The sequence below is a fragment of the Scyliorhinus canicula genome, chromosome 16, assembly GCF_902713615.1.
Source record: "Scyliorhinus canicula chromosome 16, sScyCan1.1, whole genome shotgun sequence".
NCBI lineage: Eukaryota > Metazoa > Chordata > Chondrichthyes > Carcharhiniformes > Scyliorhinidae > Scyliorhinus > Scyliorhinus canicula.
The window spans coordinates 97103765-97128472 of record NC_052161.1 but is presented as its reverse complement, the minus strand read 5'-3'; the positions used below and the strand labels follow the sequence as shown (position 1 = coordinate 97128472).

Below are 24708 nucleotides of genomic sequence, written 5' to 3'. Positions count from 1 at the left end.
TGCCAATGCTTATGTAGTTACATTGTATATCTTGTGTTGCCCTATTATGTATTCTCATGTATTTTCTTGAATTTTGTTTAATTCCCTTTTCTTCCATGTACTGAATGATCTGTTGAGCTGCTCGCAGAAAAATACTTTTCACTGTACCTCGGTACACATGACAATAAACAAATCCAATCCAATCCAACAGATTTAACAGACTTCAGTTCCTTGAAGAGTACACGAGGTTATACATGGTACATCCTACACTCTAAGCTGGATGTCTGAATAGTTTGGAAGGTCTGCACAACAGAAGATATATCCTTCAAATACCAGCCATCACTTATTAAAATTCAAAGAGCAAAATAAAGAAAATGCCATCGCTTCAGGTGTCGGGCCAGTGGCCTGACAGTTGGGATCATACTGTTTCTAACTGTTTTGACAATGGATGCTGAGCTAATAAGACACACTTGTTTGAGAGTCTAATTCTGGCACACAATTCTGGTTCTCATTGCGGATTACCGTGATTTGAGTTTAACTGGAGGAGCAAAACCCGGGACTGGGATGGTTAGCACTGAAGTGCCCAATTTTCGTGGAGAAGTACATGTGGGCTCTTCACACTTTCCCTGAAGGGGTGGAATGCACTGACACACAGTGGCACATTGCAGTACGGCTCATGGAAAGAGGGATAGGGCGGACCAAGGGCTCAAACACATCACTGGAGGACCTGGTAGAGGAAATCCAGAGGCAGGGGGAAGTTCTGTACCCAAAGCACGGCAAGACACTACCTCGCCCTCCTCTCCCTTTCTCCTGCAGCAGCTGATTCTGCTGTACCTGGTCTCGTGTTCTCCTCCCCTCCCTTACCGTGATCACTAGGTCCCCGATGCCAAAGACCAAGCACTTCACCTGATGATTCCTGAAGCATCTTACTCTTCTTAGGGGAAATACTCAGAGAATTTGTAGAATAAATGTTGCTAAAGTGGCGGTGAAGCCTTGAAAAAGTTTCTCAGAATGTTTCCTGACATGTTTTAGAGATTCTCTGCACAGCTCCAGCACCAATGATTATGAAAGAGATAGAGAACCTAGTGGAGTGGTGCAACGACAACAATCTCTCCCTCAATGTCAGCAAAACTAAAGAGCTGGTCATCGACTTCAGGAAGCGAAGTATCGTACACACCCCTTTCTGCATCAATGATGCTGAGGTGGAGATGATTGACAGCTTCAAATTCCGAGGTGTACACCTCACCAACAATCTGTCCTGGTCCACCCATATTGACACTACGACCAGAAAGCACAACAGCACCTATACTTCCTCAGGAAACTAAGGAAATTCAGCATGTCCACATTACTAATCTTTACAGATGCACCATAGAAAGCATCCTATCGGGCTGCATCACAGTTTGGTATGGCAACTGCTTGGCCCAAGACCGTAGAAAGCTACAGAGAGTCATGAAAACAGCCCAGTCCATCATGTCAATCCGCCTCCCATCCATTGACTCTGTCTACACCTGCCACTGCCTTGTGAAAGCGGGCAACAGACTAAAAGACCCCTCCCACCCAACTTACTCACTCTTCCAACCTTTTCCATCGGGCAGGAGGTAGAAAAGTCTGAGAACACACACTAACAGTTTCAAAAACAGCTTCTTCCCCGCTGTTACCAGACTCCTGAATGACCCTCTTATGGACTGAAGTGATCTCTCTGTGCATCTTCTCTACAGTGTAGCACTACACTCCGTATGCTTCACCTGATGTCTACGCCTATCTATTTACATTGTGTATTTATCGTATGCCTATGTTTTTTCATGTATGGAATGATCTGCCAGAACAATATTTTTCACTGTACCTTGGTACACATGACCATAAATCTAAATCAATCAAATCAATTGAAAAGTGGAAATATCATTAAGTAGCTCTTAAAATCAACATTGAATTTACTCCCATATAGCTTGCCATTGTTAGGACAAGGCATTAGTTGCAGCATTAACCACCAAAATGCCGTGCAATCTCTTTAATATTTTCCAGCAGGCATTGTAAGTGACAAACAGCTATATAATGAGTTTCTAGGTGGCTGATCCTAGCATGGGCTTCATCCAAGTCTTGCATTAAGCATGAGCCAAGTCTCAATTTCTGACTAAGATCCTTGAATGCACTATGGAAAATCAGCTCCTGAATGTTTAACATAGCTAGTCTCCTGAAGCCCACCTGTTCAACTTGTTTCTAAAGAAAATCATTCATTGATGCGTGTGCTGCTGGTGGGGCCAGCATTTATTGCCCATCCCTAATTGCCCTTGAACTGAGTTGCTTGCCAGGCTGTTTATCGGGAGTCACATGTAGGCCATTTCTTCCCCTAAAAGGCACGAGCCAATAGGTTGGGTTTTAGCAACAGTCAACAATGGTTGCATTGCGTAGTCATCACTAGACTTTCTAATTCCAGATTTTCTCTTTATTGAATTCAAATTTCATCATCTACTCTGGTGATATTTGAACCCAGGTCCCCAGATTGCTAGGCCGGTGACAATACCATTATGCCATCACCTTCCCATAACTCTAGAAATGGTATATATGGGGTCATTCCAAGGAAACTGAGGGAAGTAAGGGTGGAAATTGTGAAAACACTGGGCATGATTTTTCCAATCCTCCTTTGATACAGGGATGATTCCAGGGAACTGCCAAATTTCATATGTTACATACTTGTTCAAAAGATGGTATAAGGGAAAGCCCAGCAACTACAGGCCTGTCACTTTAACCTCTATGATATAGAAGCTGAGAAACCAAAAATCAGGACAAAATTAACACTCATTTGGACATATTCATTGCATTGGGAAAATTGCTGGTCCTAGGACCTCAGCATGAGATCTAACAAACTTCCATTTCTGTTTGAGAGCAACAGGAATAAATGATAGACACCAGCAGAGCACCTTTTGAAAAAAAAACCCATCGGCAGTCAGCATTTGTTGAAAGAAAAATGGCGCAAAAGAAAGTCTTGCATTCCTATGTCATCTTTCCTGAGCTCAGAACACCCCAGAGGACTTTATAACCAAAGAAGCACTTCTGAAATGTTCGCATTGTTGTAATAAGACCATAAGACATTGGAGTAGAATTAGGCCACTCAGCCCATCGAGTCTGCTCCGCCATTCAATCGTGGCTGATATTTTCTCATCCCCATTCTCCTGCCTTCTCCCCCATAACCTCTGATCCCCTTATTGATCGTGAGCCTATCTATCTCTGTAATGTAGGAAACCCAGTAGCCAATTTGTACATGGAAAGATCCCACAAACAACAATTAAATAAATAATCTGGTCACCTGGTTTCGGCATTGATTAAGGGATAGATATTATCCAGGACACCAGAACTCTTGCTTTTCTTTGAAAACTGCCATTGGAGATTCGATGTGCAAGAATGCGAGTGCAGGTTGAATCTTGGTTTAACACCCTGCATCTCTGATAGTGCAGCGCCCCCTCAGTATTGCACTGGCGTGTCAACCTATTTTATATGTTCAAGTCTCTGATTGATAAAGTTTTAGCTGAGGAAAGGAATTAGAAAAGATAGAGGATTGTATAAGTCACATTGTTTAAGTCCAATAAGAAGGCCAACTGATGTAGGTGGCACGGTGGCACTGCAGTTAACACTGCTGCCTCACAGCGTCAGGGGCTGGGGTTCGATTCCGGTCTTGCGGAATTTGTATGTTTTCCCCGTGTCTGTGGGGATTTCCTCTGCGTGCACACGTTTCCTCCCACAGTCCAACGATGTGCAGGTTTGGTGGAATAGCCATACCAAATTATAATACTCATAATCTCTATTATTGTCACAAGTAGGTTTACATTAACATTGCAATGAAATTACTATGAAAATCCCCGAGTCGCCACACTCCGGTGCCTGGTCAGGTACACAGAGAGAATTCAGAATATCCAATTCACCTAACAAGCATGTCTTTCGGGACTTGTGGGAGGAAATCGGAGCACCCGGAGGAAACCTACGCAGGCACGGGGAGAATGTGCAGATTCTGCACAGGCAGTGACCCAAATGAGAATCAAACCCGGGGACCCTGGCACTGTGAAGCAACAGTGCTCACCACTGTGCTACCGTGCCGCCCGTAAAAGATTATTTAGAATATGCTTTTGAATGGAGTAATTTCGAAAAAATCCCCACACAGAGAAATTCATGCAGCCAGCTACAGAAAAACTCTGTGAGCCTGACGTGATTTGAACACGCAACCTTCTGATCTGGAATCAGACGTGCTACCGTTGCACCACAAACACAATTACGCCTCTCTGTGTCCAAAGATGTACAGGTTAGGTGGGGTTACTGGGATAGGGCGGGGAGTGGGGCTAGGTAGGGTCGATGCAGATTGGATGGGCTGAATGGCTCCCATTTGCACTGAAGGGATATTATGGTGTGGGGCAATATTACTTGTTCTTCATTTAGTACTATTATTCAGGATAAAATATACTGATTGAATCAGATCAATTTGGCTGTAATGGCCATTTGATTGAATTAGATTAATTTGGTTGTAATGGCCATTTTGTATGTTCATCTTTCTGTGAAGCAACTTATCAAATCCATTATGTTATGCTATTTCAGAGGCACACATAGAACAGTGCGAATCAGATCTCACCAGTAGTTCAATGCTAGCCTCAGAAGTGGGTCATACCATAATAGTCAGCATAGGCTTCTCTAGGGGTGCTGAACATGCAGGTGTCTCCACCTGTCTGGTTCGTTCCTGTTGACTTCAGTTATGCACCACTTTTTCCTGTAAGACAAAGACAGAAGTGTATCAGTGAGTGCTGTGCAATATTTCTGAAAAAAGACACACGCCAAAGCTTTTCATCTTGCACTCATCAGGACAATTGTAAAGATACCAAATGTAAAGGGAACAAAATGTATACTTCATGAGACAAAAGTGTCGGTTGGTTGGCAAGTAGACTCTAATTGGTAGAGGCATCACCATGGAGAATGCACCATTCAACTTATGACAGACAGTTAACTTCCAAGCTTTGTTTAAATACAACAAGGCAGGTTGACTCTGATTGGTCAAGGCACTGCCCGGGGAAAGAACCTGAGAATGGTAGTCACCTATTTTGTTCAGATGAAACAAGCTCTTTCCGAGATTAATTCATTGCAACGTGGAATTCTCGTCAGCATAATTCTTAGCACACTCAGGATTATTTAGCAGTTGTTCTCCAATCGCAGAATCACATCTAATGCTGGATGCTATTTTGAGTTTTACAATTGGGTTAATGTTTGTCCAACATTAGATGTAATTCCACAATTGGACAACATTTGCTAAACAATCTTCAGTGTGCTAAGAATTACACTGACAACCAATTTAAGATTATTGATTGGGCTCAAAGTGTAACACACTTCATGTGCTAGAAGCTATATATATTAATGCACAGGGTCCTGTTCTTTGCAGACAGAAAGAACAAGTGTACACAATGCACTGTTAAGAACACAATGGATCGGTCTAGAATATTGAGTTGTAAGATCACGCAGTAGCACTTGTTACGATACCCTGGGCGAATACAACGTCAATTCCAGCCCCACTTGACCTGGAATTGCAACACAATTGAAATTAACAATTAATTCTTAGAAAATACCCAAAGACCCTGGTCTTTGGCTGCAGAATAACTACAGTCACCTGGTTTGAAAATTTAAACACATTTTTTATTAATAACAATAACTATAATTAAATATGCAGCATTTCCAGTATTAAAATATCTTTAACATGATGATGCGATTTTCTGGCTCTGATCGGCGCAGACACAATTCCCGTTATGGCCACTGACGATCGCGAAAGGGTCACAATGGGATTTTCCCACGCCCAGCAAGGATGTGAACCTGGGCCAGGTTTCTCCCCTACCCGGCGGGGCTGGGGGTCCCGGCGTAGCACCTTTAGGGGCTAGGCCCGCGCTGGAGTGGCTTCCGCTCCGCTGGTGGTGCCAAAACCGGCGCCAACGGCCTTTGGCGCTATGCTGCCCGGTGACGGGGCTGGCCGAAAGGCCTTCGCCGGTCCGTGCATGCGCCGGTGGTGACGTCAGCGGCTGCTGACGTCACCACCGGCGCATGCGCGATAGGGGGGTCTCTTCCGCCTCCGCCATGGTGGAGGCCGTGACGGCGGCGGAAGAAAAAGAGTGCCCCCATGGCCTGGCCCGCCTGCCGATCGGTGGGCCCTGATCGCGGGCCAGGCCGCTGTGGGGGCACCCCCCCAGGGTCCGATCGCCCCGTGCCCCCCCCCAGGATCCCGGGGGCCCACTCGCACCGCCAATCCCGCCAGCACCAGAGCTGGTGTAAACCACGTCGGCGGGATTGGCCTGTCAGTGGCGGGACTTCGGCCCATCGCGGGCCGGAGAATCGCGGCGGGGGGCACGCCGATCGGCGGGGCGTGCTTCCCGCTCCCGCCGATTCCCGGGTGGCGGAGAATTCCGGCCACGGCGGGGGCGGGATTTACGCTGGCCCCTGGCGATTCCCCGACCCTGCGGGGGGTCGGAGAATCCCGCCCCTGATTACCATGCGAATATTCAAAAACGGCTTTATGGTGTTGCTTCCGGTTTCGCTGTAAGTTCCCCCCATCGACTGGTCGTCACACAGGCAGGAATCATTTAAAAAGGGCTTTGGCAAAGAGTCATTCAGACTCAAAATGTTAGCTCCCTTCTTTCTCCACAGATGCTGTCCGACCTGCTGATATTGTCCAGTTTTTTCTCTTTTTGTGGTGGGAATCACTACAGGTTTCTAAAAACGGAAACCAGCTGTGATGACCATGCCGGGGGCCTGGAGGTGAGTATAGCCCCTGGTTGGTGAGGGACTGAATCCCTGACACTGCCCCCTCGCACTTCCAACCTTCAGTGAACCCCATTGGGGGCTTTCCATTATGTGGGGTGGGGGGATGGGGTGCGATAGTGAGGGGGGGAGAATGCCTGAATTGGCAGGGGTGAGAGGGAAGATGCCTGCAATGCGGTGGTGAGGGGGGGCTGCCTGCAGTGGTGAGGGGGAAGGGGGCACTAATACCCCTATACTGTGATGATGGGGGAGGGGGGGTCTGGAACTTTAACTTGACATCAGGGCACCCATTTTAAAGGACAGCCCAATCTCTGTGGAGCTGGACATGCCGACATGTGTAGAACCTGCCCCTCATGAATGACGGCACAAAACACAAACCCCCTGCTTTTCTCTGACAATGTGGCAGATGTTCAGGAGAGAAAACATGAGAGAAACATGCTGGTTTTAGTCAGAACATGATGCTAGGCCATGCTTTTTGAAAATTGCATCCGGGATGTAGAAAACTCTTTTTCATAGAATCATAGAATCCCTCCAGTGTAGGAGGAGGCCATTCGACCCATTGAGTCTGCACTGGCTGCCCTACCTAGGCCCACACTCCCGCCCTATCCCCGTAACCCCACCTAACCCTTTGGACACAAAGGGGCAATTTAGCATAGCCAACCCATCTGATCTGCACGTCTTTGGACTGTGGGAGGAAACCGGAGCACCCGGAGGAAACCCACGGAGACATGGGGAGAACGTGCAGACTCCACACAGACAGTCACCCGAGGTTGGAATCAAACCTGGGTCCCTGGCGCGGTGAGGCAACAGTGCTAACCACTATGCCAACATTTTAAATCTATTTGACTCAAATTTCATGGTAAGTGGCTGAACACAGTGCATAATGATAATACTATGGTAGCTTTCTTCATTTTCCAAGACATGCTAAACCCATTAAACTCCAGAATCTACTCCTGATACCTGGTCAATTTAGATAGGCAAGCTTGTGAGAATGCCTAGGATACAGTGCTGATAACTACACAGAGGCAGCCTGAATTTTAATGACCATTCCATATTTGAGAAGGTTGTCCCATGTCCTGGGTTGTCTTCTGGTGGGGTGTTCTTTGTCCCATACTTCAGTCTTCCACAGGCAAATTATGCTTCTGCATTTAAACAACATTCTGCTACCGGTGTCTCCACAGTCTGGACAGCGTCACCGCCACCACCCCCCCCACTCCGAAGACTGGGGTACAAACTCTAGGCAACACTTCAGTGCAGTAACAATGGTGACACCCATCAGCTGAGAGTAAAAGTACTATTTCCAAGAAGAGCAGAGGCGTTTTTCAATATTTACTTCTCAACAAACATTACAAGAATAAATGATCTGGTCATTTATTTAATTGTTTGTGGGATTGTACTGTATGTAAAGTGTTTCCTATATTAGAACAATAGAATTCCTTCAGTGCAGAAAGAGGCCATTTGGCCCATCGAGTCTGAAAGAGAACCTTACCTGGGCCCATTTGCCTGTCTTATTCCCGTAGCCTCACCTAACCTGGACACTAAGGGGCAATTTAGCATGGCCAGTCCACCTAATCTACCTAACCTTTGAACTATGGGAGGAAACCGGAGGAAACCCGCGCAGACGCGGGGTGAAAGTGCAAACTCCACACAGACAGCCACCCGAGGTCTGAATCGTGAGGCAGCAGTGCTAACCTATTACAGCAGTGACTTCAAAGTACACTTCGCTGACTGGAACGCACTCTGGGATTTCCTGAAGTTATGAAAGGCGTTTTTTTTAAAGATAAGACTTTTCCTTTATTTCATGGGAAAGTTCACTCATAAAATTAAGATGCAAATTTAATAGTCAGCAAATTAAACCCTTAATCGGAGACCAAAATTTAACAAGTTTGTTATTGCTAATTGTGGTTAATATTTGTCTCAGTAACTAACATTGAGTCAGCCTTTCCTCAGTCATCTTCCGCAGAAGTTCTTCATAAATGTGCATAGACAGAGTTTGCTGGCAAAGATGGTTGGGGGGAGCACACAGGCCGTTCCTACTTTCACTGAATATCTACACAGATACATCTCCCACCAGGGACCCTGGCTATCATTGTCAATAAAATCCTGCTCCTTCCCAGAGCTATTGAGGCCAATTGTAGTCTCTAGATTGCTACTTCGTGCTGAGACTGGCCAATTCAACCAAAGTCAGAATGTCCTGCTATTCTGTGGTGGGCTCTGGCGAGGTTAGTGCCGTGAGTTTCCAAACAGACCGAGTTAAAAGAGAATTTCAAACTATCTGAAGTGAACTGGGACTGAACCCATGTCCCAGAGGTGAAAGAACTGAGTGTCTTTAAACCAACACATGACTCATTCCTCTGCCAGTGTTATTAATGAAATGAGTCTCAACACCCAAGCAACTTTGGACCTCCCTCAATCAGATCGAAGAGACTACGCCTGCTCCAAGCCAAGAATTTACATCAGAGAGTTTCCAGTTTCACTGGGTCACGGCTTCAAGTTTAGAATGCCTCGATTGCAGAAGCTCTGAACTCTAACTGGAGAATGTCAAGGATCTAAGCCAAGGATCTCGTGTTCCTATAGTCTTTGGCAGCTTTCTGTTTCGGGTTCATGTCAATGGTTGCAGTCATTTGAGTGAGACCAAAATGAATACCAGAACCATGAATGGTCAGGTCGGACCCACATTGATCCTGTATATCATGGCTTTTCAAAGTGCAGGTCGCGACCTACAGATGGGACATGGGTGGGTTTCAGGAGGCCCGGAGCGAATGATGGCGGCCTTTCAGCTGTGGTCTTGATCGCGGGGAAAGCATCTAATGGCCACTACCGGCAATTTTCTTAATAATTGCGGCCACTGCCACTTTTAAATGACAAGGAAAGGTGGCTGTGTACTGTCTTCCAGCCAAAAGTGGCAGCAGTGAGCAGGTTATGCACCCTGCGTGTACACATGATCTGTTTTTGGTGCCAAATCACGGAGGAGAACTTTTTCCATTTACTAGCTGTTGGAAGCAAGGCAAGAGGACTGTGAAAGTGAATTGTTTTCAGACAAGAAAGTGACGGCCAGAGAAACATATAGGCAGTTTATATACTGGCCAGAATCTCACATCTGAATCTGCTGGAGAGAGCGGCTCAGGAGGGTCCAGGGCAGGTCAGAGTAGTGCTAGTGTTAACTCTGTACAGAGCTCAAGGGCCTCTGGTTAAAAGCCTACAAAGCAGAAACGTAACCCAGGAACAAAGCAGCCTAAAGATGATTTCTTGAGGTATGGTTTTGTCAATTGTGCGAATGCAAACAAGGATGCAAAGCCCATGTGAGTTATATGCAAAGACATACTGGAAAATGAGAGAAGAAGATTCTCAGATCTTTCAGATTCAGGTGGGTAAAAATTCCTTTTGAGGTTGCGACCCCAGTCTCATCCAAATGAAACAACTATACTGTTGTACCTTTCCTGTGACAGCGCATTAAAAACACGTCAAAAGCCCTTGAAGCTGTCAGCATTCTGTAGTAACATCTCCCAGAGGTGTCTAGCGCTGAGTAAAACAAGCATTTTGTTGCTATTCCTCTTCACAATGACCTCCATTGTGGATTTTCAGTTCTCCCAAAGATGAGGACGACACAAAGGATCTGACTGGGGTCTGCACCCAATATGAGCATTTCCCTCTCCTCCTGTGAACCTGATTGGAGTGAGATCATGAGGACCAAGCAGGCTCTCCATTTACATTAAAGGTAAGTGCACATGGCATGGGTTGCAAAGGTCAGCCACCATGCGTCGCAAAGGTTGGCCAGTTGGCAAAATTGATTCCCGGGAAATAAGTTTTAAAAACACTGCTGTATATGATTAGAAACCCGGAGTTAGTGATAGTGACATCAACATTCAGAAGGACATTGTGCTATGGACATTGTACTATTGGACATATCACATTCCTACCATGGTGAGAAACAGCTGGTTCTGAAACCCGAGCTGCAGAGATAAATGGAAGGGAACTGTTGGAATGATATTGGCTGTAGAACATGTCTGTTAAAGAAGTATTCGTGGTCCTCTGTATGTTAACAGCATGTCTTTATAATTACTTGAAACTACATGCATATTGTTAGGATCCTGGGTGAGAACCCATTTATTTACAATTTGTAAAATTGTGAGGAAATGCTATTGCTCTACAGGAGTGGCAACACTGACCTATATATACTTTTATGTTAAAATAAACTTCAATTCAAACACATAATTAACCACATTAGCAACATCAAAATTGTTTTACAGTTCACAGTTCGGAAGTAAAAGAAAAAAAACCTTAACTTAATTCCTAAACTTGCCACTATATTCCAATTAAGCAAACTGATATATATCAGAAACCACTGATGAAGAAAGTTAATAGACTTGCTTTTCTCTGTGCAGAATCTTTGGAGAAAGAACCTTTCAGGACCAAACTGAAACACCTCTGTTCAGATGAGAGTTCTCCTATTAACTGACATTTGAAACAGATCAGGCTCCTTCCATGAACTGCATCATCTGTACCCAAAGCATAAGGCATTCTTTTGTCTCTTCCTACAAGATTTTCCTCGACTTGTTTAACCAGGGCTAAACACTATACCCGTCATACATTATCTACACCCCTGGGGTCCTTCAAACCTAAATAATATTCCATTAGCTAGCTATCTGTAAACAAATAAATGGTTCTCAAGATCCATTAGCAGAATACTTACTCTGCAAATCAATGAATCCCTCACTTTTATGACACCTTAATCACAACTCTAGTAGTCATACTGTCTATAAGCATCTTAACCCATCATTTTAATAACATTATTGAATAAAATATCAAATATTAAATATGATAATTTCTTACATTCACCACAATATCTACAATAAAGGGTACAGACAAGGATCTATCGCCATGTCTCAGTCTTCACAGGTTCCTGTTCAATATCATACTGACCCTAGGTTTATTTCATGTGCCTTCTAAAGTCACTGTGAGGACAGTACTGTACTCAGTCCCACATTAAACTTGGAGATGATTCTCAGCCCGTGTTCGCCATCAGAGTAAATGGCGGCGAAGACGGAAAATCCGGAGAGAATCGGGAAATGCAATTCTCTCTGGAGAGATTGCGTTCCCGATTTTCCACGCCCACTCACCAGTGACATCACCAAGTTCATACCCATCCTCATTTTAATGGATTTCAATAAACTTAATTATCCAGCCACGCCTCTCCTCCCCTCACTGAATATTCAAAACATTGGCAGGGTTTAGAGCAACGTTTTAAAATCGAGGTTCAGTCGATGGGAGCCCTCCGGGGACACAAAGCTATGTTTAGCCCCAGGGGAGAGAGAAATGCCCTGGCAGTGTCCTGGCACTGTCCCCTGGTATTGTCCTGGTACAGGTTGGCAAAGCCAACCTGGCCAACCTGTGCCAGTGGGAAGTGCCAAGGGCTGGCTCTCTGGGGAGCCACATGGGTGTTTCCTACAATGTTGGCTGGAGGGGTAGAATAGTGTGTCCATTTGGGGGGAAGTGGGCATTAAGGTGGGGTAACACCAGTGATACTTCTGTGGTGGGTGGGATGGGTGGGGGAGGTGAAGAGTTAGCACTCTTTAAAGATGGTGCTTCGATCTTTGCGGAGTTGGCCTTGCCGGCTCTATCAGGCCCCACCCCGCCAGACTGATGACAAAACCACACCCACTCATTTATTTTCTTTACAGAGGTTCAAGATCCAGAGCTGAAATTGGTTTGTGCAGCTGGGGAGCTACGCGCAGGTTTTCAGTCACAGTCTGGCACTTTGAAAAAAGATGGTAAAACTCCGTCCAAGTTTGTATGTGCCAGAACTCTATACTACAGGTACCACACCAATCGTTATAGAAACTCAGCCCTGGAATGCCTATTCTTCGGGCATTAAACACATCCTAACACTTTAAATAACTGCAGCAACATACACACATTCAGAAGCGGAGAGCACAGGTCCTTAATATTGGTGAAGGCAAAGAAAAAAAATCACGGCCCAGGGCCCAATCTTCAAACAGACACTTTACATATAGGATGCATAAAGTCTGTTTGGGTTGCCTGGAGGTAGCAAATGTCAGCATCTGCAGGTCGACATAAAGCTTGACAGGCAGTCCAAAATGGGAACAGGCGAAATATTGAGCTGTAAAGTTTACCCTGAGTCAAGGAGAATTGGAATGTCTCCTCTGGCTCCCCTGCTGCTCAGGAATAAACCAGCAGGTGGCACCAAAGAGCTTAGCAGCAGCTCTGAGCTCTCAAATATACAGGACAGGAGGTCTCAGGACCACATGGCTGGACTGACAAAACTGAGCTGAGATTTAGCATTCAAATTCCAAACATCCAACAGAGATAATTAACTGAAAGAAACAGATTGGCAAACAGTAAGTTTAAAAGGGGAGGGGTGTGTAAATAGGTGAATTGTTGGATCTGAGAGCAGTATCATTATATAATCCCTACAATGCAGAAGGAGGCCATTCAGCCCATCGGATCTGCACCCGTCCTCTGAAAGAGCACCACACTCTCCCAGCCCATCCCATCCCATCTCATCTCATTAACCTAACCTACACATCCCTGGACCTAAGGGGCAATTTGGCATGGCCAACCCACCTAACCTGCACATCTTTGGACTGTGGGAGGAAACCGCAGCACCCAGAGGAAACCCATACAGACACGGGGAGAATGTGCAGACTCCTCACTGACAGTCACACAAGGGCGGAATTGAACCTGGGTCCCTGGCACTGTGGGGGTAGCAGTGCCAACCACTGCGCCACCGGGCCGCACAGAAATCGCCATCATTACTGCACCTTGGCTGCTGGACCTTATTGTAAGTCTATGAGTCCAGCAGCGTAGGATCTACTCTGCTTATCAAATAGCGGAGTGTTCAAATGCAACTGGGACAATTTGAGAACTGAACTCAATAAATCAGATAAATAAATTGTAGCAGGTGCCAGAAAAAGGTGATACAAATTATTAGGTGGTTTTAAAAAATCTAACTGGGATAGGAAAGTCCTTCAGGAGAGGAAGCCTTTACCTAATCAGGGGCCGATACGTAGTTGCAGCCAACAAGCTGCTTAATGCTTACAGCAAAGAAGGAGGCTATTCAGCCCGTTGCATGTGTACTGATCCCTTGATGGGGCAATTCACCTATTGCCACTCCCCGACTTTTCCCTGTAGCCTTCCCTCCACCACGCTCTCAGACAGTGCATTCCAGATCCGAACCACTTGTATCATGCGGAATCATATTCGCCTCTGATGCCCTTTGTTTCTTTTGCCCATTTGATCCGTGTCCTTTGCTTCTTGGTATTTTCACCAACGGGAACAGAATATCCTTAACTACTCTGCTCAAATCCCTCACGATTTTGAACACCTCTACCAAGCCTCCTCTCGGCCTTTTGTTCTCCAAGGAAAACAGTCCCAACTTTTCCAATCTATCCACGGAACTGAAGTTCCTCATCCCTGGAACTGGTCATGTGAATCTCTCTGCACCGCCCGTGCTGCCTTCAAATCCTTTCTAAAGTGTGGTTCCCAGCACTGGACGCAATGCTTCATTTAAGACTGTACCAGTGTTTTGTATAGGTTTAGCGTGACTTCCTTGCTTTTGCACTCCATGCACCTAATGATAAAGCCCAGGATGCCATAACTGGTTTGCAGGGATACGGTGGGGGCGTGGGCTTGGGTAGAATGCTCTTTCCAAGGACTCAGTGCAGACTCGATGGGCTGAATGGTCTCCTTCTGCACTGTAAATTCTATGATTCTATGATAATCTTTATTAGTCATTCTCTCAACCTGTCCTGCCACCTTTTTTATTAAATTTAGTGTACCCAATTAATTTTTTTCTAATTAAGGGGCAATTTAGCGTGGCCAATCCACCTACCCTGCACATCTTTGGGGGCGAAACCCACACAGACACAGGGAGAATGTGCAAACTCGACACGGACAGTGACCCAGAGCCGGGATCGAACCTGGGACTTCGGCACCATGAGGCAGCAATGCTAACCACGGTGCGACCGTGCTGCCCTACTGTCCTGCCACCTTTAATGGCTTATGCACAGATACACCCAGGCCCTCTGCTCCTGCACCCTCTCTTCAAATTTATTTTGAACTGCAGAGGATTTTTAGGATGGTTGTGTTCCTCATTGCATCACTCAAAGAGTCGGCGGTCAACGCATCGCTGCTGATACTGGCTACCCTGCAGCCGCACGGAACGTTAGTTGGCTGGAGGTGGAAGTTCTGCTTCTCTCTCGGGAGGAAGTCCCACCTCAGAGTGCCAGTAGCTGCAGTGGACGGGATGAGGATTATATGCGGTTCCCAGAGCTACACCCTGGGAGTCCAGGACCAGGTAAGTGCGAGGACCTCATGACGAAATGCAAAGGGGAGGACCTGGGATTTGGCAGAGGGGACGTGGGGGTGTTGGTAGGGAGACCAGCGAGGAGGGAACACCGACGGCTGGGCAGACCTGTGCTGCTGGAGTGTCCGGTGTTAAAGGAGGGGGGCTATTAATGGAGGAACCCCTCACTTCCTGCCCGGAGCCTCAGCAGACTCACTTTTTTCCCCTCTGTCCCTGCTACTTTCGGCCAGCCTGATTGAAGCTGGGTGGGAAATAGTCCTCAAGTGATCTTTAATTGGATACTTTAGGCCTTTATTGGGACAAGGACAGGGGGTGGGAGTCAACCTAGGCCTCCCCTTCTGTGGCGCTAACAACTGTACACAAAGACTCGAGTGATGTACAAGAGAGGCTTTAATACAGTGAGATGCTATTCCTCCGGCGGCAGCTGTAGAATGGCATCTCAGTGAAACTTACGAATATTTATACAGCTCCCTGTGGGCGGAGCTAGCTGGCAGGGGCTTACTGGAGAAATCTGTAATACAGGTACGGCCATACATCCCCCTACTGCAAGCACACATATATACAGTGGTTGGATCACCACACCTTCCCCACCATAATATTTCAGAGAGGTCGGGGAAGGTGAGAACTCAGTAGGAAGGTCATCCGAGGAAATTTATGGGTCCTGCAGGGGAATATTACATTCTGTCCCTGGTTTCTACAGCCTTCCCACGAAAATGAATTACTTCATACTCCTCTATACTAAATGTCAACGGCTTGTCCACCCATTCCACCAATCTCTCCATGTGCTTTAGAAGTTCTACACTATGCGCCTCATTGTTCACAATGCTTCCAAGTTTATATCATTCGTTAATAGGCGAGACACCCAAGAAAATCACCCCTTACACTGTTTTAAATTTTGTTGCAACTGTTTTATTTAACATTCCGTGTTTAACGTGTAATCGGTTACAAATACACCTTCTGCTGGCTTTCTCTCTTCGAAGTCAATTCACAAGAAACACCCCCATATGGACAAACACTCAAACCCGGTACTTCTGGGAATACAGAGCTGCCAGCCAATCAGATTGGTGAGTCTCATCTTTAGCCTATTAACTGAGTATTAATTAACTGAGCATTAAAAGAGTGAGGGGCGGCCTTTATCAGCAGGAATGTGCTTCCGTTGACTGTTTGCGACGGAGAAAAACCCCGCTGAAATGTTGTTTTCTCAGGGAAATAGTTGGGAGGATCAATTCCCCAACGCTCCTGAACAAATTAAGAAATTGCTCAGATCAGGTTTTGTGTGGGATGACAGGGTGTTTATATAGTCAAAATATGAACTTCCAGTATCTGAAAAAAATTACTTTAAAGAACTGAAGTCCTTGCTTAACATGTGAACGATTGGATTAGATATTCTGTTTGGAAATCACACCCAGATGTGTCAAGATGGGAGCTAAACTCACCTGATATGAGGCACACAGGAACATAGGACATGGATCAAAGAACAGTACAGCACAGTACAGGCCCTTCAGCCCACCATGTTGTGCCGACCGTTTATCCTAATCTAAGATCAACCCAACCCTTCAATTTACTGCTGTCCATGTGCCTGTCCAAAAGCAGCTTAAATATCCCTAATGACTTTGACTCCACCACCTCTGCTGGCAGTGCAGAGACATCTCCCCTATACCTTCTTCTAATCACCTTAAACTATGTCCCCTCGTGACAGTCATTTCTGCCCTGGGGAAAAGTCTCTGGCTATCCACTCTATCCATGCCTCTCATCACCTTGTACACCTCTATCAAGTCACCTCTCTTCCTTCTTCGCTCCAGTGAGAAAAGCCCAAGCTCCCTCAACCTTTCTTCAGAAGACATGTTCTCCAGTCCATGCAGCATCCTGGTAAATCTCCTCTGCACCCTCTCCAAAGCATCCACATCCGTCCTATAATGAGGTGACCAGAACTGGACACAATATTCTAAGTGTGGTCTAACCAGGGTTTTATAAAGCTGCAGCAAAACCCTGCGGCTCTTAAACTCAATCCCCCTGTTAATGAAAGCCAACACATCATACGCCTTCTTAACAACTCTATCAACCTGGGTGGCAACTTTGAGGGATCTATGTAGGTGGACCCCAAGATCCCTCTGTTCCTCCACATTTCCAAGAATCCTGCCTTTAATCCGGTATTCAGCATTCAAATTCGACCTTCCAAAATGAATCACTTCACATTTATTTAGGTTGAACTCCATCTGCCACTTCTCAGCCCAGCTCTGCATCCTGTCAATGTCCTGTTGTAACCTGCAACAGCCCTCAACACTATCTACAACTCCACCAACCTTCGTGTCATCGCCAAACTTACTAACCCACCATTCCACTTCCTCATCCAAGTCATTTATAAAAACCACAAAGAGCAGAGGTCCCAGAACAGATCCCTGCGGGACACCACTGATCACCGACCTCCAGGTGGAATACTTTCCATCCACTACCACTCGCTGTCTTCTTTCGGCCAGCCAATTCTGTATCCAGACAGCCAAATTTCCCTGTATCCCATGCCCACTAACTTTCTGAATGAGCCTACCCTGGGGAACCTTATCAAATGCCTTACTGAAATCCATATACACCACATCCACTGCCTGACCTTCATCAATGTGTCTCGTCACATTCTCAAAGAATTCAATGAGGCTTGTGAGGCATGACCTGCCCCTCACAAAGCCATGCTGAATATCTTTAATCAAACTATATTTTTCTAAATAATCATAAATCCTATCTCTCAGAATCCTTTCCAATATTTTGCTCACCACAGACGTAAGACTGATGGGTCTGTAATTCCCAGGGATGTCCCTATTCCTTTTCTTGAACAGGGGAGCAACAATCGCCTCCCTCCAATCATCCGGTACAACTCCAGTAGAGGATGCAAAGATCATTGCCAACAGCGCAGCAATCATTCCCATGGGCAACAAGGTCCCTCACTCTAGTGAATACTGAAGCAAAATATTCATTTAGGGCCTCCCCCATCTCCTCAGACTCTAGGCCCAAGTTCCCTCCACTATCCCTGATCGGCCCTCCTCTCACTCTGATCATCCTCTTATTTCTCACATAAGTGTAGAAAGCCTTGGGGTTTTCCCTAATCCTTCCACCAGGGCTTTTTCATGCCTCCTTCTAGCCTCCTAAGTCCATTTTTGAGTTCCTTCCTGGCTACCTTGCAACCCTCTAGAACCGAGTCAGATCCTTGCTTCCTCAATCTTACGTAAGCTTCCTTCCTCCTCTTGACTAGAAGCTCCACTTCTCTTGTTATCCAATGCTCCTTCACTTTACCATCCCTTCCTCATCTCAGTGGGACAAAACAATTCAGCATTCGCAGCAAGTGCTCATTAAACAACCCCCACATTACATTTGTGCATTTCCCCAAGAACAATTGTTCCCAATTTATGCTCCTCAGCTCCTGTCCCAATTAAATGTCTTCCCATACTGTGTGTTCCTATCCCTCTCCATGACTATGGTAAAGGTCAGGGAGTTGTGGTCACTGTCACCGAAATGCTCCCCCACCGAGATATATGACACCTGGCCTGGTTCGTTGCCAAGCACCAAATCTAATTTGGCCTCTCCCCTAGTCGGCCTATCTACATATTGAGTCAGGAATCTTTCCTGTACACACCTGACAAAATCTGCTCCATCCAAACCATTTGCAGTAAGGAGGTTCCAGTCAATATTAGGGAAGTTGAAGTCACCCATGACAACAACTCTGTTACTTCTGCACATTTACAAGATCTTCCACCCATTCTGTTCCTCCATATCTCTGCTGCTATTGTGGGTCTATAGAAAACTCCCAATAAAGTGACTGCACCTTTCTTGTTTCTGACTTCCACCCATACTGACTCAGTGGACAAACCCTCCTCAACTATCTCTTTTTCTGCAGCTGTGATGCACTCCCTAATTAACATTGCCACTCCCCCTCCTCTTTTATCTCCCTCCCTATTCTAAATAAACATCTAAACCCCGGAACATCTAACAACCATTCCTGCCCCTGTGAAATCCATGTCTCCATAATGGCCACAACATCATAGTTCCAAGTACTGATTCATGCTCTTAAGTTCATCTCCCTTATTCCTGACACTCCTTGCATTGAAACAGACACACTTTAACCCATCCCACTGAATGCAACTTTGCCCTATCAACTGTCTATCCTTCCTCACAGACTCGCTGCATACTATTTCTGCCTGTTCAACAGCTATCCTATCCTCTGATCCATAGCTCTGGTTCCCATCCCCCTGCCAAACTAGTTTAAACACTCCTGAAGAGCTCTAGCAAACCTCCAACCCAGGATATTGGTGCCCCTCCAGTTTAGGTGCAATCCGTCCTTCATGTACAGGTCCCACCTTCCCCAGAGGCTATCCCAATGATCCACATATCTGAAGCCTTCCCTCATGCACCTGCCCTGTAGCCACATGTTCAGCTGCACTCGCTCTCTCTTTCTTGCCGCACTTGCACGTGGCACCGGTAGCAATCCTGAGATCACTACTCTGCTTGTCCTGCTCTTTAGCTTCCAATCTAACTCCTTAAAATCACTTTTTAGATCCCCATCTCTTTTCTTAGCTATGTCGTTGGTAACGATGTGCACCACGACTTCTGGTTGCTCCCTGGTCCTGGCATCTGGGAGGTAACATACCTACCGGGGGTCTCGTTCCCGACCACAAAACCTCCTATCCGTTCCCCTAAACATTGAGTCTCCTATCACTATTGCTTTTCTATTCTCCCCCCTTCCCTTCTGAGCCACAGAGCCAGGCTCAGTGCCAGAGACTTGACCGCTAGGGCCTTACCCCGGTAGGTCATCCCACCCAACAGCATCCAAAACGGTATACTTGTTTTGAAGGGGAAAGGCCACAGGGGATCCCTGCACTGTCTGCCCGTTCGTTTTCCTTCCCCTGACTGTAACCCAGCTACTCTTGTCCTGTACCTTGGGTGTGGCTATCTCCCTGTAACTCCTCTCTATCACCCCCTCTGCCTCCTGGACGATCCGTCATTCATCCAGCTCCAGCTCCAGTTCCCTAACATGGTCACTGAGGAGCTGGAGTTGGGTGCATTTCCCGCAGGTGTAGTCAGTGGGGACACCGGTGGTATCCCTCACCACCCACATCCTACAGGAGGAGCATACAACTGCCCTAGCCTCCATCCCTCTGATCTGAATTGCCAAAGAGATTTAAAATGAACAAAAAAGAAAAGATTAAACACCTGTTAGGCTCTTAAAAGAAATATATATATATATATATACATATACACAGCCTTCCCATCAGCCTAGCACCAGAACAATTTATGTGCCAGGGAGATGGTCAGATAATGGGCCCAGAAATTCATCTGATATTTCATAAAATTCTCATTGGACCTCACAATTTCCATTTGCCATCAGCTTTTCCCAAAGCTGCAGTGAGAGACAGAGAAGAGTTGGCTGAAACAAAAGGAGAGGAAAGCTCGTGTGGAGGCAGATTTGAGGCTGCAGCTGTCTGTGACAATGGCCAAGACTGTGACTCTTACTTTGACGGTGACTCAGACTGTGATCAGTACAGTGATCATGACCGTTACTGTGACTGTGAGCATCAATGCGGGTGACCAGGAACATGACCGTAACAATACCCTGACATAACTACCAGCGTGACTATAACCGTGAGCGTAAATGTGGGTGTGAACATGACCGTAACTGTGAGCATCACCGTAGCCATGAGAGTGATGTAACTGTGAGTATGTGTGATGATTACCGTGACCATGAGGGTGAATGCGAGTGTGACTGTAACCGTGGAGTGTAACTGTGAGTGACCATGAGTGTGAGTGTGAACATGAGGATGACCCTGAATGTGATCATGAGAGTGACTGTGACCATGAACATGCCCATCACCATGAATGTGGCTGTAATCATGTGACTGTATCCATGGATGTGAGTCAGACTGTGGGCATGACCATACCATGAGAGTGAGAGTGACTGCAACTGTGATCATGACCATGAGCATTACTGTAACCTTGAATGTGTGTGAGTGTGAACCTGACCATAACCATGACCTAATCTGTGACTGTGAGTGTGACAGCGAGTGTAACTATGAGCATGATGTGTGTGGGCAACATTATGACCATGAACGTTGACCTAGCCATGACATTGACTAGGTGTGTGACTGTGACGATAAGTGTGTCCATGGGCGTGACTGTGAGCGTAACTGTGAGCGTGTGCATTACTGTGACCTTGACTATAACCTTGAGCATGACCTGTCTGTGACTGTGAGCATGACCCTGAGTATGACCTTGAGTATGAGCACGACCCTGTCCCTGCGTGTGATCATGAGTGTGACCGTAAGCGTCTCTGTCACTCTGTGCCAACCTTTTGATGCACGGCTGGTTTGAATATCCCTGCAGCAGATGGCCCAAGTCAGGGGATGTCAACAGAGATTCTGAGTCCCCCAAGAGACAATGAGAGGGTTTCGAGGAGCCCATCAAAAATGAGAAAACATGAAGAAAAGGAAAGATTGACATGATGATAAACCAATCAGAACGGGAGTCGGGCAAGTGGCAGACACCCAATCAAGGGACTTTGTCCAGTGAGAGAAAATCAGAGATGGGATCTCCCCATATTAATTGACATGGACTTTGGCTGAAATGTGGAAGAATGAAGAGAGAGAGGGAGCAAGCAGGTCCTCAATCGGAGCAGCTGAGAAAGTTGGTGCTTGGGCACAGTGTATGGTGGGAGGCTGCAGGGATTGGGGAGGGGGTGTTTGGTAAGGCAAGGTAATCCCGTTGGTCTTCCAGACAAAGTGCACCGAGAGTCAATGCCACAGAGAGACTGAGGGTGTAACTCATCTCCTCTTTCCCCAGTAAGACGACAATGGGTTAAAAACTGGATAACATTGTTTTCCAGGCATGGTGATATTTTTTAGGTTCTTTCACAGGATATGGGTGTTACAGGCAAGGCCTGCATTTGTTGGCCATCCCTAATTGACATTGTAGTGAGGGGCTGGCTGGGCCACTTCAGAGGACAGTTGATTACGTTACTGTGAATCTGGAGTCACCTATCTGCCAGACTAGGTGAGGATGGAAGATCTCCTTCCCTAAAGGACATTAGTGAACCAGATGGGTTTTTACGACAATCAATGATAGCTTCATCGTCACCATTACTGAGATTATCTTTATATTCCTGATTTTATTAATTACATCTAAATTCCACTAACTGTCCTGGTGGGATTTGAACCCATGTTCCCAGAGGATTAGCCAGTAGATTACAAAGCTGCTGACATTATCACTGGACCACCATCTCCCCATGATGCGTGATTGCCCCGTACCCAATGGAGGTGACACCGACAACATGCAAACTTTGTGTGACAGACAGTCTTCAACTTTATGACGTTCAAGTTATGACGTATGATGCTTACCATGTTTATATATTGAGACTCTGGACGGAATCCGAACCAGAATTTGGCAAAGTGTGGGGCTCAGACAGAAAACTCGTGTGTAACTCTCCAGACAGGCCACCTTTCTCGCTAAATCCTGAGCCTCAATGACAAAAACAAAAGGGGTGGGCGTGGTTTATACTTTCACTCTGGCGGGGTGGGGCATCAGAGCTGGCAACCAGGTCCAAAGAGATCATGGTGCCCTCTTTAAAAGGTGCCTGATCAGTTTCTCTACCTAATTGCCCCAGCCCCTATCATGGAGGTATAGGGGTCTCCCTGTCCTCCTTGACAATCCTTGCCGATATTTTGCTCCCTCCGCGCCCCCATCCCCCACACATCCACCGCCTGCATTGAACCCACTCCACCCAAACTGCAGAAATATAGTTGGCACTACCCTCCCAGTACCGCACATCAGTGCACCTCCTCCCCCAATGGGGCTCCCACTAGGGCCTGTCTCTGACACCGCCCCCGGCACAGTTTGGTACTGGCAGTGCCACGGCACTGCCCAGGCATGTCCCTCAACCCCATCCCCGGGGGCAAACCTACCTCTGCGCCCTCGGAGGGATCCCTCAACTGCCTCAAGTTTGCAAACCTCGCCGACATGTATGAACATTTGGTGAGAGGGGATCATGTGGTCGGGGTACCGCTAATAATATTTAAATCGATGCAAACGTATTAAAATGAGGTGAATCGTGTGACGTCGCCAGGGAGGGACGGGGAAAACTGGGAAATGCGGGCCGGGATTCTCTGAGCCCCTGCGCCGCAATCGCGCTCGGCGCGGGGGCGGAGAATGGGCGTTGACGCCAAAATCCGGCGCGATGCCGCTCCCGCAATCCTCCGGTCACCGGAGAATCGCCACCAATCGCGCCCACGCGGTCGACGCGGCGCCGGTTGGGGGCCATTGAATGAGGCCCCCGCGGCGATTCTCTGCCGGCAACTGGCCGAGTTCCCACCGGCGTGGTTCTAACATGGGTCCGCCCGGCGGGAGCTCGGAGTGGCAGCTGCGGGCTGAGTCCGCAGCCACCCTGGTGGGGGTCGGTGGGGGAAGGGGGGGGGGGGGGCGGCTGGGCCCTCCAGGAGTGCCAGGCTCGCTTTCGGGGGCCAACGATCGGCGGGCTTGCATGGGAGAGCCTATTTTGTTCGGGCCGATGCGCTGTGTGGGTCCGCCATGTTGCATGGCGCCGGCTGCCGCGCACGTGCGTGGACCCATGGCTGGAAGTGCAGGGCCCCATATCAGCAGATGGAGCTGTCAAGAACCTACATTGCTAAAGAGGAGAAATCCATGCCAGGCTACAAAACTGTTAAAGACAGGCTCACACTTGTTCGGAGCCGATGCTGTGGGTGATTTTAACCTTATGCCTTTGCTTCAGTGCCATTTGGAAAACCCCAGGGCTTTCAATGGATTTTCCAAGGCATTTCCCGCAGGGATATAGAAATCCAATCATAAGGTGTGGATCAGTAAAAGCATCTTTGAGGAGTGGATTAACCAATATTTTGTGCCAAGTGTCAGGGATTATGACAGCAAAAACATTCTCACATTTGGGTGGCACGGTGGCAGAGTGGTTATCACTGCTGCATCACAGCACCAGGGACCTGGGTTCAATTCCGGTCTTGGGCGCCTGTCTGTGTGGAGTTTGGACTTTCTCCCCAGAGGGTGGTGGGAATGTGGAATGCATTGCCAGAGAGGGTAATTGAGGTAGGAAACCTCACAATCTTTAAACAGTACTGGGATGTGCACTTGAAATGTCATAACGTTCAAGGCTATGGGCCAATTTTTGGTAGGTGCGATTATTACAGATTTAGAGTATTTTTTTGTAAGTGCAGACTGTACTGTTCGATTCTATTATTTCATTGCTTCTGTTGTGAGGTCTCTGTCTCTCCCACTGCCAACTGCTCTTATACATAAAACATAGCAAGTTAATGTGGTGAATGTATTATGCCAATAATCCACCATTGTATTTGTATCTGTGCTGTTGCCCTTGTCTTTGTATCTGTGCTAAGCTGTTGCCCTTGTGGGCTCCTCCTATAGGCCATTGTATGGCATTATCCATAGGGGAACATGTTGGGACATGTATGGGCTCCGCCCATGGCTCCTCCCCTTGAAGGGAGGTATAAAGAGCAGTTGGCTTGTAGGTGGTTCTCAGTATTGGATCAGTCGCAGGCAGACACTGTTCTAAGTTGATTAAAGCCACGGTTTACTTCTACTTTTGTCTCGGGTGAATTGATGGTCGCATC

The 24708-nt window shown here is 46.8% G+C and overlaps 1 non-coding gene across 1 annotated transcript; it reads right to left on the bottom strand.

The window, feature by feature from the left end:
* Positions 1-4166: 4166 nt before the first annotated feature.
* On the bottom strand, positions 4167-4238 carry trnaw-cca. The gene has a single exon. It is a non-coding gene; the product is annotated as a tRNA-Trp (tRNA).
* Between the last annotated feature and the right edge of the window lie 20470 nt (positions 4239-24708).